Source organism: Mus pahari, chromosome 22 (genome assembly GCF_900095145.1).
Source record: "Mus pahari chromosome 22, PAHARI_EIJ_v1.1, whole genome shotgun sequence".
Taxonomy (NCBI): Eukaryota; Metazoa; Chordata; class Mammalia; order Rodentia; family Muridae; genus Mus; species Mus pahari.
The window spans coordinates 843,528-853,640 of record NC_034611.1 but is presented as its reverse complement, the minus strand read 5'-3'; the positions used below and the strand labels follow the sequence as shown (position 1 = coordinate 853,640).

Sequence of the window (10,113 nt, the reverse complement as noted above, 5' to 3'; positions counted from 1 at the left end):
AAAAAAAAAAAAAAAAAAAAAAAAAAAAAAAAGAATATTACTTATAGAAAGCAAGAACACTGGGCATCATCAGAACCCAGTACACCCACCACAGCAAGTCGTGGATATCACAACACACCCAAAAAGCAAGACTCAGATTTAAAATCATATGTCATGACAGTGATAGAGGATTTTAAGAAGGGCATTAATAACTCACTTAAAGAAATACAGAACACAGCAAAACAGGTGGAAGCCCTTAAAGAATTGGAGGAAAACACTGCTAAAAATGTAGAAGTCCTTAAAGAGGAAAGACAAAAATCCCTTAAAGAATTACAGGAAAAACACAACCAAACAGGTGATGGAATTGAACAAAACCATCCAAGATCTAAAAATGGAAGTAGAAACAATAAAGAAAACCCAAAGGGAGACAACTCTAGAGATAGAAAGCCTAGGAAAGAAAAAAGGAAGCATAGATGTGAGCATCAGCAACAAGATACAAGAGATGGAAGAGAGAATCTCAGATGCAGAAGATTCCATAGGGAACATGGACATAACAATCTAAGAAAATGCAAAAATCTAGAAAGATACTAACTCAAAACATCCAGGAAATCTAGAATACAATGAGAAGACCAAACGTATGGGTAATAGGAATAGATGAGAATGAAGATTTTCAACTTAAAGGGCCAGCAAATATCTTCAACAAAATTATAGAAGAAAACTTCCCAAACCTAAAGAAAGAGGTGACCATGAACATACAAGAAGCCTACAGGATTCCAAATAGACTGGACCAGAAAAGAAATTCCTCCCAACATATTGTAATCAGAACAACAAATGCACTAAAAAAAGACAGAATATTAAAAGCAGTAAAGGAAAAATGTCAAGTAACATATGAAGGCAAACCTATTAGAATTACACCAGACTTCTCACCAGAGACTATGAACCAGAAGATCCTGAACAGATGTCATACAGACCCTAGGAGAGCACAAATACCAGCCCAGGCTACTCCACAAACCTGCTTGTGGACGTTGTACATCGTGGTGCGGAGCCTAGTGCGCACCACGATGTACAACGTCCACAAGCAGACTTGAAGCAATCCCACTAAAATCAGGGAATAGACAAGACTGCCCACTTTCTTCCTACCTATTCAATATAGTACTTGAAGTCCTAGCCAGAGCAATTCGACAACAAAAGGAGATCAAGTGTATACAAATTGGAAAGGAAGAAGTCAAAATATCACTATTTGCAGATGAAATGGTGGTATATATAAGTGACCCTAAAAATTCCACCAGAGAACTCCTAAACCTGATAAACAGCTTCAGTGCAGTAGCTGGATATAAAATTAACTCAAACAAATCAGTGGCCTTTCTCTACACAAAGGATAAACAGGCTGAGAAAGAAATTAGGGAAGCAACACCTTTCATAAAAGTCACAAATAATATAAAATACCTTGGTGTGAATCTAAGGAAGTGAAAGATCTATATGATATGAACTTCAAGTCTCTGAAGAAAGAAATCAAAGAAGATCTTAGAAGATGGAAAGATCTCCAGTGCTCATGGATTGACAGGATTAACATAGTCAAAATGGCTATCCAGCAGAAAGCAAACTACAGATTCAATGCAATCCCCATCAAAATTCCAACTCAATTCTTCACCCAGTTAGAAAGGGCAATTTGCAAATTCGTCTGGAAGAACAAAAAACCTAGGATAGCAAAAACCATTCTCAACAATAAAAGAACCTGTGGTGGAATCACCATGCCTGACCTCAAGCTGAACTACAGAGCAATTATGATAAAAACTGAATGGTACTGGTACAGTGACAGACAGGTAGATCAATGGAATAGAAATGAAGACCCAGAATGGAACCCACACACCTATGATCACTTGATGTTTGACAAAGGAGCTAAAACCATCCAGTGGAAAAAAGACAGCATTTTCAACAAATGGTGCTGGCTTAACTCGCGGCTATCATGTAGAAGAATGCAAATTGATCCATTCTTATCTCCTTGTACAAAGCTCAAGTCTAAGTGGATTAAAGAACCATAAAACCAGAGACAGTGAAATTTATAGAGGAGAAATTGGGGCAAAGCCTGGAAGATATGGGCACAAGGGAAAAATTCCTGGACAGAACACCAATGGCTTGTGCTGTAAAATCAAGAATCGACAAATGGGACCTCACAAAATTGCAAAGCTTCTGTAAGGCAAAAGACACTGTCAATAAGACAAAAAGGCCACCAACAGATTGGGAAAGGATTTTTACCAATCCTTAATCTGATAGGAAACTAATATATAATATATACAAAGAACTCAAGAAGCTGCACTCCAGAAAATCAAATAACCCCATTAAAAAATGGGGCAAAGAACTAATCAAAGAATTCTCATGTGAGGAATACTGAATGGTTGGGAAGCACCTGAAAAAAATGTTCAACATCCTTAATCATCAGGGAAATGCAAATCAAAACAACCTTGAGATTCTACCTCACACCAGTCAGAATGGCTAAGATCAAAAATTCAGGTGACAGCAGATGCTGGCGAGGATGAGGAGAAAGAGGAACACTCCTCCATTGTTGGTGGGATTGCAAGTTTGTACAACCACTCTGGAAATCAATCTGGTGGTTCCTCAGAAAATTGGACATAGTACTATCGGAGGATCCAGCAATACCTCTCCTGGGCATATACCCAGAAGATCTTCCAACTTGTAATAAGGACACATGCTCCACTATGTTCATAACAGCCTTATTTATAATAGCCAGAAGCTGGAGAGAACCCAGATGTCCCTCAACAGAGGAATGGATACGGGAAATGTGGTACATTTACACAATGGAGTACTACTCAGCTATTAAAAACAATGAATTTATGAAATTCTTAGGCAAATGGATGGATCTGGAGCGTATCATCCTGAGTGAGGTAACCCAATCCTAAAAGAATTCACATGATATGCACTCACTGATAAGTGGATATTAGCCCAGAAACTTAGAATACCCAAGATACAATTTGCAAAACACATGAAACTCAAGAAGAACGAAGACCAAATTGTGGATACTTTGTCCCTCCTTAGAATGGGTAACAAAATACCCATGGAAAGAAATTAGAGAGACAAAGTTTGGAGCTGAGACAAAAGGATTGACCATCCAGAGACTGCTCTACCTAGGGATCCATCCCACAATCAGCCTTTTGCACAAAGTCATTATTAATTTTATTTTTTTAGTCAAAAGACCAGGCAGCAGGAAGGTTTAAGTTAGAGGGTCACTGTACTGATTATGCCTTACAGAAAAAGGAAATGCCAATTGGATCAATTTTTAGGTGGGATTACATAAATAAGTGACATTCTCAAGCACAAACTATGTTTGACCTTGTCTCAGTACACAATAATTTCCTGTTTCATTACATCTGCCTCACATGCTTCTGCAGACATCTTTACATCCTTTCCATACAGATGTTTATTATGTCAACCTGAATCCTTGATTTTGATGTTTCATTTCTTTAGGGAACTCTCCAACGCTCAGGCCTCATAGTTCTATTGTTATAGGAGTCTCCTGATCACCCAGTCATGTTCCACAATGAATGTCCACGCATTATAAGATGGATTAGTTTGTGTCCTACTGTTCTGCCACCACCCAGAGTGCCACACACTCCTGGTCACTCTACTTACACCCTTAGTACTTAACTTATTTACAATTGTCACTGACTTTTCTCCTTTGGAGCTTCAGGGCTTGGTTCTTTTTGCTTAGACTGATTCATATCTGGATGTCGTCTTCTCTATCCCACAACAACTTCTGCTGCCTTCTGTTCAGTGTGCAAGCAGCTAAACTCAGTCTCTGGAGACACTGCTGGTCATGTTACTAGCTTCTTCAGAACTCAGAGGCGGTTTCCGCCTGTGTGCTACATGCTACCCAGGATGCACCCCCCTCCCCGCCATCATCATCTGGTTGTGCCTAACCCCGTGGCATTATACATGCTGAAGAGGACACAGAATCAAGAAGGGTTTGTTGTGTTCTTTTTAGTTTTTAAACATTTATTTGTATGCGAGCACATATGTGGCGGTCAGAGAACAACAATGAGAATTGGTTTTCTCCTTCTACCCCGTGGGCTCTGGCAACTGAACTCAGGCCATCAGGCTTTGGTAGCAAGCACCTCAAACTGAAGAGCCATCTTGTCAGCTCCCTGGAAGTGCATTCTTGTATGTGCACTGTAACAAAAACTTTGCAAGTGAGGATGTTTCTAGCCTACTTTTCTATTTCAAATCAAAACATTCTTTTCTATATACCAACAACATTGATTCTTATATGTTTTGGAAGTAGTACCACTATTTGCCAAACACTTGAGAACTTTCTACATCACATTTCCTGGTGGTACGATGAGGGCAGGAAGGTGTGTCTAGGAGAAAGCCTTGTTTCCAGCTGCTGTTGGCAGTGAGAGTCAGTCTGAAGCATTAACAGAACACCAAAAGCCCAAGAACCTGAGAATCTATGACCAGAGATATCCCACAGGTACACTGGTGAGCTCACTGCTTTTGAGTCTCTTTTCCTTAGGCTATGAGCCATTAGGTGCATTACTGCTTCCCTGAAAATGTTGCTCCCTAATCAACTTTTTTTTTCTGAGACTGGCTCTCAACAACATAGTACATGCTGTCCTTGAACTCATGATCCTCCTTCTGCCTCCTGAGTGCTGAGATTACAAGGCTTTTACAAGGCTCTGTCTTGACCAAATTCTTTATAATATCATGCTCAACCAATTCTACCTTGCCTAAGGTACGTTTATTGTGCCAGAGTTCCCACGGTTCACAGCACTTTACTGATCCCTTCTTTGAGTCCAGCATCCCCCCCACTCCTGTTCACCAGGACCCTAGTGTGGGAGGGTGCCTGTCTGCATCTTCTCTCTGGTGGTTTATCCTGTTTCGCTTGAAACATGTTTACTATATGCCGTGAAGGCTCAACAACTGTGACAAACACAGCAGCTGCAATTTAAACACTTGTAAACATTAAAGCTTAGCAACTGAACTTTAAAGCCAAAAATCATACAGCATAGAAAGTGCTGAAACAACAAAGCAAAACCAAACCACTAAACCAATTCCCAAGTTTGATTTTCTTACTCTTGTTTTCACCTGTGGAGTTAAACGCTAGCAGTGATTATCTCCTTACTTGATAATCAGATTTCAGTAATTCCAGTAATGGGTTGAAAGTTACCCCACTGAAAAGCAGAAAGCAAACTTTTACTGGCTCTGGATGTAGTGCAGAACTAGAGCACTTCTCTAGCATGCTTGGACCCCACATTAAATCCCTAGCACTTCAAGAAAAAAACCATGTGTTTACTGTCAAGTTTGTACTGCAATATGAAGATATCTTACTGGCTATGTAGCCAAGTATAGCAGAGCCATTGGAACAGCCTGGTAAACAAGTCAATCTACTCATTTTTAAGTCCTCTAAGAACAATCATTTTGACATTTATGCAAACTGTCTTGGGATTACTGTAAAGTGAGGTAGAGTACTAATAAACATCTGCTTTAAGTTCATCTGTGTTAACTCTTAGTTTGTGGTGGGAGGCAGACTTACATTTCCTTTTCTTCTCTCATGTCTAATACAATGTGGAACATGCAAGTATTTAATAATAATTTCTGAGTTGAACAAATGAGTAATTTTGGAGCCATGTTTTGTCACTTCAAAAGAGTTTTTAGCTTTCATATCTCTACTTACAACCCTGTTCCTAAGAGTTTAAACAATGTGGGATGCTGTTCACTGGTTCAGGATATCATACCTGGGCTATCTCAACAGGCCATCCATCTTTCCCTGTGTATACTCTTGGAGGTCAGAAGTCATGTTTCCCTCAGTATCCACATCCAGTGGCTTTCTACCAATGGAAGGAGGTGCTTACCTATCAGCATGATGTGGTGGCTACCAAGGAGCTGCAGGTCACTGTACACTTGGAGGTTACCCAGCCCCTGGGGGCTATCCTAGTGCCTCATAGTCAGGGGACATGTTACCATATCCTAGAGGCCAAAGCTTTGAGGTCTCACTTGGTGAAGCAGGCTTTCCAGGCCATCTATAGCCACTTGCACAGTTTTATGGTCATGGATCATGATAATGGATCCATTATCAGGTGGCTTTTCTAGAGGACAGATACCTTCTCAGTACCTTAGAGGATAAACTCCTTACCCTAGTCAGCTTGCTAAAATTACTCAGGGCACTGAAGGGACAATCCAACCAAGCTCTAATCTGATGTAATGAGAGATACAGTAACTCTCTGAAAAGCAATGAAGGGGATTAGGACAGAAGAGAAATTATGGGTGTTGTATCCAACCATTCCAATGACCACAGGCAACAAATGAAGGCAGCTTTTAAGACCATGCATGTATGGTAAGGATTTAATTAAAGATCTCAAGTGAGAGTTGAGTGAAAATATGAAAGATGCAACCCTTGCCTTGTTCATGCCTTCTACATACCATGCTGCCTGGAGTTTACAGGGAGCAGGGACTCAGGATATTCTGTACAAGAACAAATTGAGAGATTCGAGACATCATTAGATGCTATCACTTAGAATTTGGACAAGACCTTGAGAAGGACATTAGGTCAGAAACCTCAGAACATTTTGAACATCTCCTTGGTTCTTATGAGAACCAGAGTACAAACTGCCAGACGGTTAGGGAGATATCTCTTATCAGGTTGGTGAGGGGAGACGAGGAATGGATGAGTCCTTCCTTAACATGGTTCTCCACCCTGGTGAGGGGAGATGAGGGATGGGTGAGTCCTTCTTTAACATGGTTCCCCAGCCAAGAAGCTTCCCTCACTGAAAGGTACCATGGAGGCTTATCCAGGATGGCTAATCAAAACTGTTAAATAGTGTGAGTAGAGTTTTCCAGATATGTTGAAAGTAGTTTGAAGGCCATCTTGTAGTATGTCCTCAACCACCCTACATTCTCTGCAGACCTCTATTACTCTCTGAAAGGTGCTGGCACAGGTGACTTCCCCTAGTCACTATTAGAGTCACTCAAATTGAGATTGACCTTGTTCAGATAAAACAGATGTTCACCCAGATGTATGAGAAGACTCTAAGCACAGTGGGTGCAAGTGACATGAGGGGGTTTCTGGCCATTGTTAGCCAGTGAGGTGACAGGGATTTTTGTTTGTTTGTTTGTTTGTTTGTTTTTTAATGAATGAAGCTGTTTAGAGGGTAACCTTCCAAGCAATGAGACCTATATGCAACCATGTCAAAAACCACCTAACCAGGGTAGCTGTTTACTAAGGACTATGCCAGGGTAATGTGCTTGGTCTGCACATGTTGTTTCTGCCTTATTTAATGCTTTTTTTCTCTTTCTTTCTATATCCAACCAGTGTACAAGCCATATCAATGATGTAGTAATTCTGCAGTATTTGTAAAGCTTCATTCTCACTGTTTTTACTTTTATCAGGATTTCAAATGGAATAAAAATCACAGTAATCTCTTTTTAAAAAGTTACCTAATATGGCCTGTTCCCTTTCATCCTACCAACTTTTGACTGAGGATAAATCTGAAATTAGAAAAGCGAAATGTCAGGCTGTTTTACTCTATACTCTATTCCCGAGTAACTTCTCTATGAAATATTAAGTCTGGTTCAAAACCAGACAAAGGAGAGGAATCTACATTTCAGAAGAGAGTTAGACTTGGGTTTTCTTTAGCAATCTGGTTCATGTTACTAATAAGAAAAAGAATCACAAAGATGACTTGTTTCATATATTTGAAAAATGCCTGGGAAGTCTTTTGCTAACCTCACAGGGGCATTAGAGCATTGGACACACGTCTTAGAGTTGCTTCTGTTTCAAGTTCACTACTACCAAGTCTTGTTAAGTGGTCAAGATACAAGATAAGATTCTTCGCCATCCCTACCCTCCACTACAGTGTTAGTTAAAATCTACAAATGCACACATATATCATAAAATAAAAGTTGCAAGGGATGGGGATTGGGGGTGAGAAGGAAGGGTGAATTCCAAAGGAATTGAATGCAACAAGAGATAGTAAGGAAGATGGGAAACAAAAAATATTTCTCTGTCTCTGTGTCTGTCTGTTTCTGCCTGCCTGCCTGCCTCCCTGTCTGTCTCTCTGTCTGTGTCTGTCCTCTCTCTCTCTCTCTCTCTCTCTCTCTCTCTCTCTCACACACACACACACACACACACACACACACACACACACACATACAGGACATGAAAGGATGATATTATGAGTGAGGAAAGACAGGAGAGGCCTGTGATTAAGATATTCAATGTATATAATGACATGCATGTGAAAACGTAAAAGATTGGTACTCTAAAAAATAAAATATAAACACAAAATAACTACTATATAAAACAAAACAAAACAAAACCCTGTCTCCTCCACAGATAAAGCTCTACTTGCATCTCTTCTCCATTTCAGTCAGACCATCCATGTCATAGGCTAGTGGGCCTGTTTAAATACCTTCATAGACTTCCTTCAGTCTGCAAACCTTCTAGATCATGTCCCTCAACATAAACCAACCACTATTTCCTAAACTTCAGTGTGCTTTAATATACTCTGGGAAGTCTGAGGAGTGAAAAGTTCTTTCTATGCCTCATTTTGAGAAATTTCATTGTGTAGTGGAGGAAGAAGTGAGACTCTTGTGTTCTCCCTGTGATGGGCTTCAGGGGAGAAGAAACAACATCTCCTGTGGAATACCACTTCTGTGGAAACTATATGATCCAATCACTTGTATGACTACACACAGGCACACTTTCCTTCCCCTGCGTTGGTCTGGAACTTCCTTTTGTCTCCAGCATCTCAGTTGCCATGTGTTTCTTGCCTCATCCCTGTTGTGAATAGCCATGGGGCTAATTAGATCTGATGTTAATTCCATTCTCACGTGAGTGGCTGCAAACAAGGAATAAGTCAGCACTCAGGTGATTTCCTATAAACCGGCTTCTCACCTTAATTTGTAAAATAAAGGAGAGCTGATGATTGGGCAGATAAAAGGAAAGGTGGAGTGGAAGGTGGAGGGAAAAGGAGGAGAAAATGGAAGAGGGAGAGGGTGCAGAGGAGTAGGAAGGAGAAAAGCAGAGCAGAAGCACATGGCCTGGAGAAACCGCAAGTTTCTCCAAGCTGTGGAAGATGGTAGTGTACCTGTAGATCTGCCCAATCTAGGCACACAGTATGTAATCATATTAATTGTGTTGTGTTTTCATTGCCAGAGCATATTTGGGTTGGAGAGATTTACAGCAACACATCCCCCTCACTCTTCTTATTCACCCTCAGTGGCCCACTCTCCTCAGCCTTTTCAGGATTCCCTCTCCACTAGAATTTACCTTATTTTCTTAAATCTGCTTACATTGGCCTGCAAGATTTGTGGCTATCCAAAGTATTGTATCTGTTTAACAAAACAGTAGCAAGATGTAATCTGTGAGTAAATAACAAAAACTAAGTTCCTAGGACTAAAGAAATAAAAATAAAAAGAAAGAAAAAAAGAAAGAAACCAAAGCCATATCCATGTTCCCACGTTGAAGATGCCACAAGGTTGAGTGGGTAGGATTATTAGAACGTCATGGTTGTTGACTCTAGGAACACTGTAGATCCAGTATAAAATCATCTTAGGCTATCATTAGTCTCTTCATTAGCCATTTGTTACCTCTGTGTCAGACATAACACCTTTATAACTCTTAAATAAATTGTTTGACAATTACTCAGCAGGTCATTAGCTTCCTCCAATCCAGAAGCTAAGAATGCCATCAGGCAGCATCTGAAACCTAGAGCAGCTTGGCTGCCATCCTCTTACTTGTAGTTTCCACTGGTACATTTGGTAAATGCTTTGTGACTAATCCTCTTGTAATTATTAGTTCAGGTAACTGCTTCCACCACAATGGAGCAATCTGAACCCATGTTGCTGGGCTTTGGTCACTCATATTTGGCTCAGAATGATCTCTTTGAGGTGTGATCTGTTTTGCACTGCAATACTATTGCTCCTGGCCAGGCCAGCCTTTATGAACCTAAGGAGGGTCACAACTTCAAGAAAATAACACCCAGCCCAATTTTCAAAACTTGGAGGATGTGAAACACATTTCTTGGGCCTCAGCCTAGATCTATTACACACTTGTTTTGTGATCTTCTAATTCTCCATTTCTTACAGACACAGTTACTCTGTGTGTGTGTGTGTGTGTGT

General features: G+C 40.3%; 1 protein-coding gene and 1 pseudogene across 3 annotated transcripts in view; one reads left to right on the top strand and one right to left on the bottom strand.

Moving 5' to 3' along the window:
* The window catches only part of Jph1 (junctophilin 1), a 90,630-nt gene that overhangs the window by 63,221 nt on the left and 17,296 nt on the right, over nucleotides 1-10,113 (bottom strand). The window lies entirely within an intron of this gene.
* LOC110338803 lies at nucleotides 5,701-7,077 on the top strand (annotated as a pseudogene).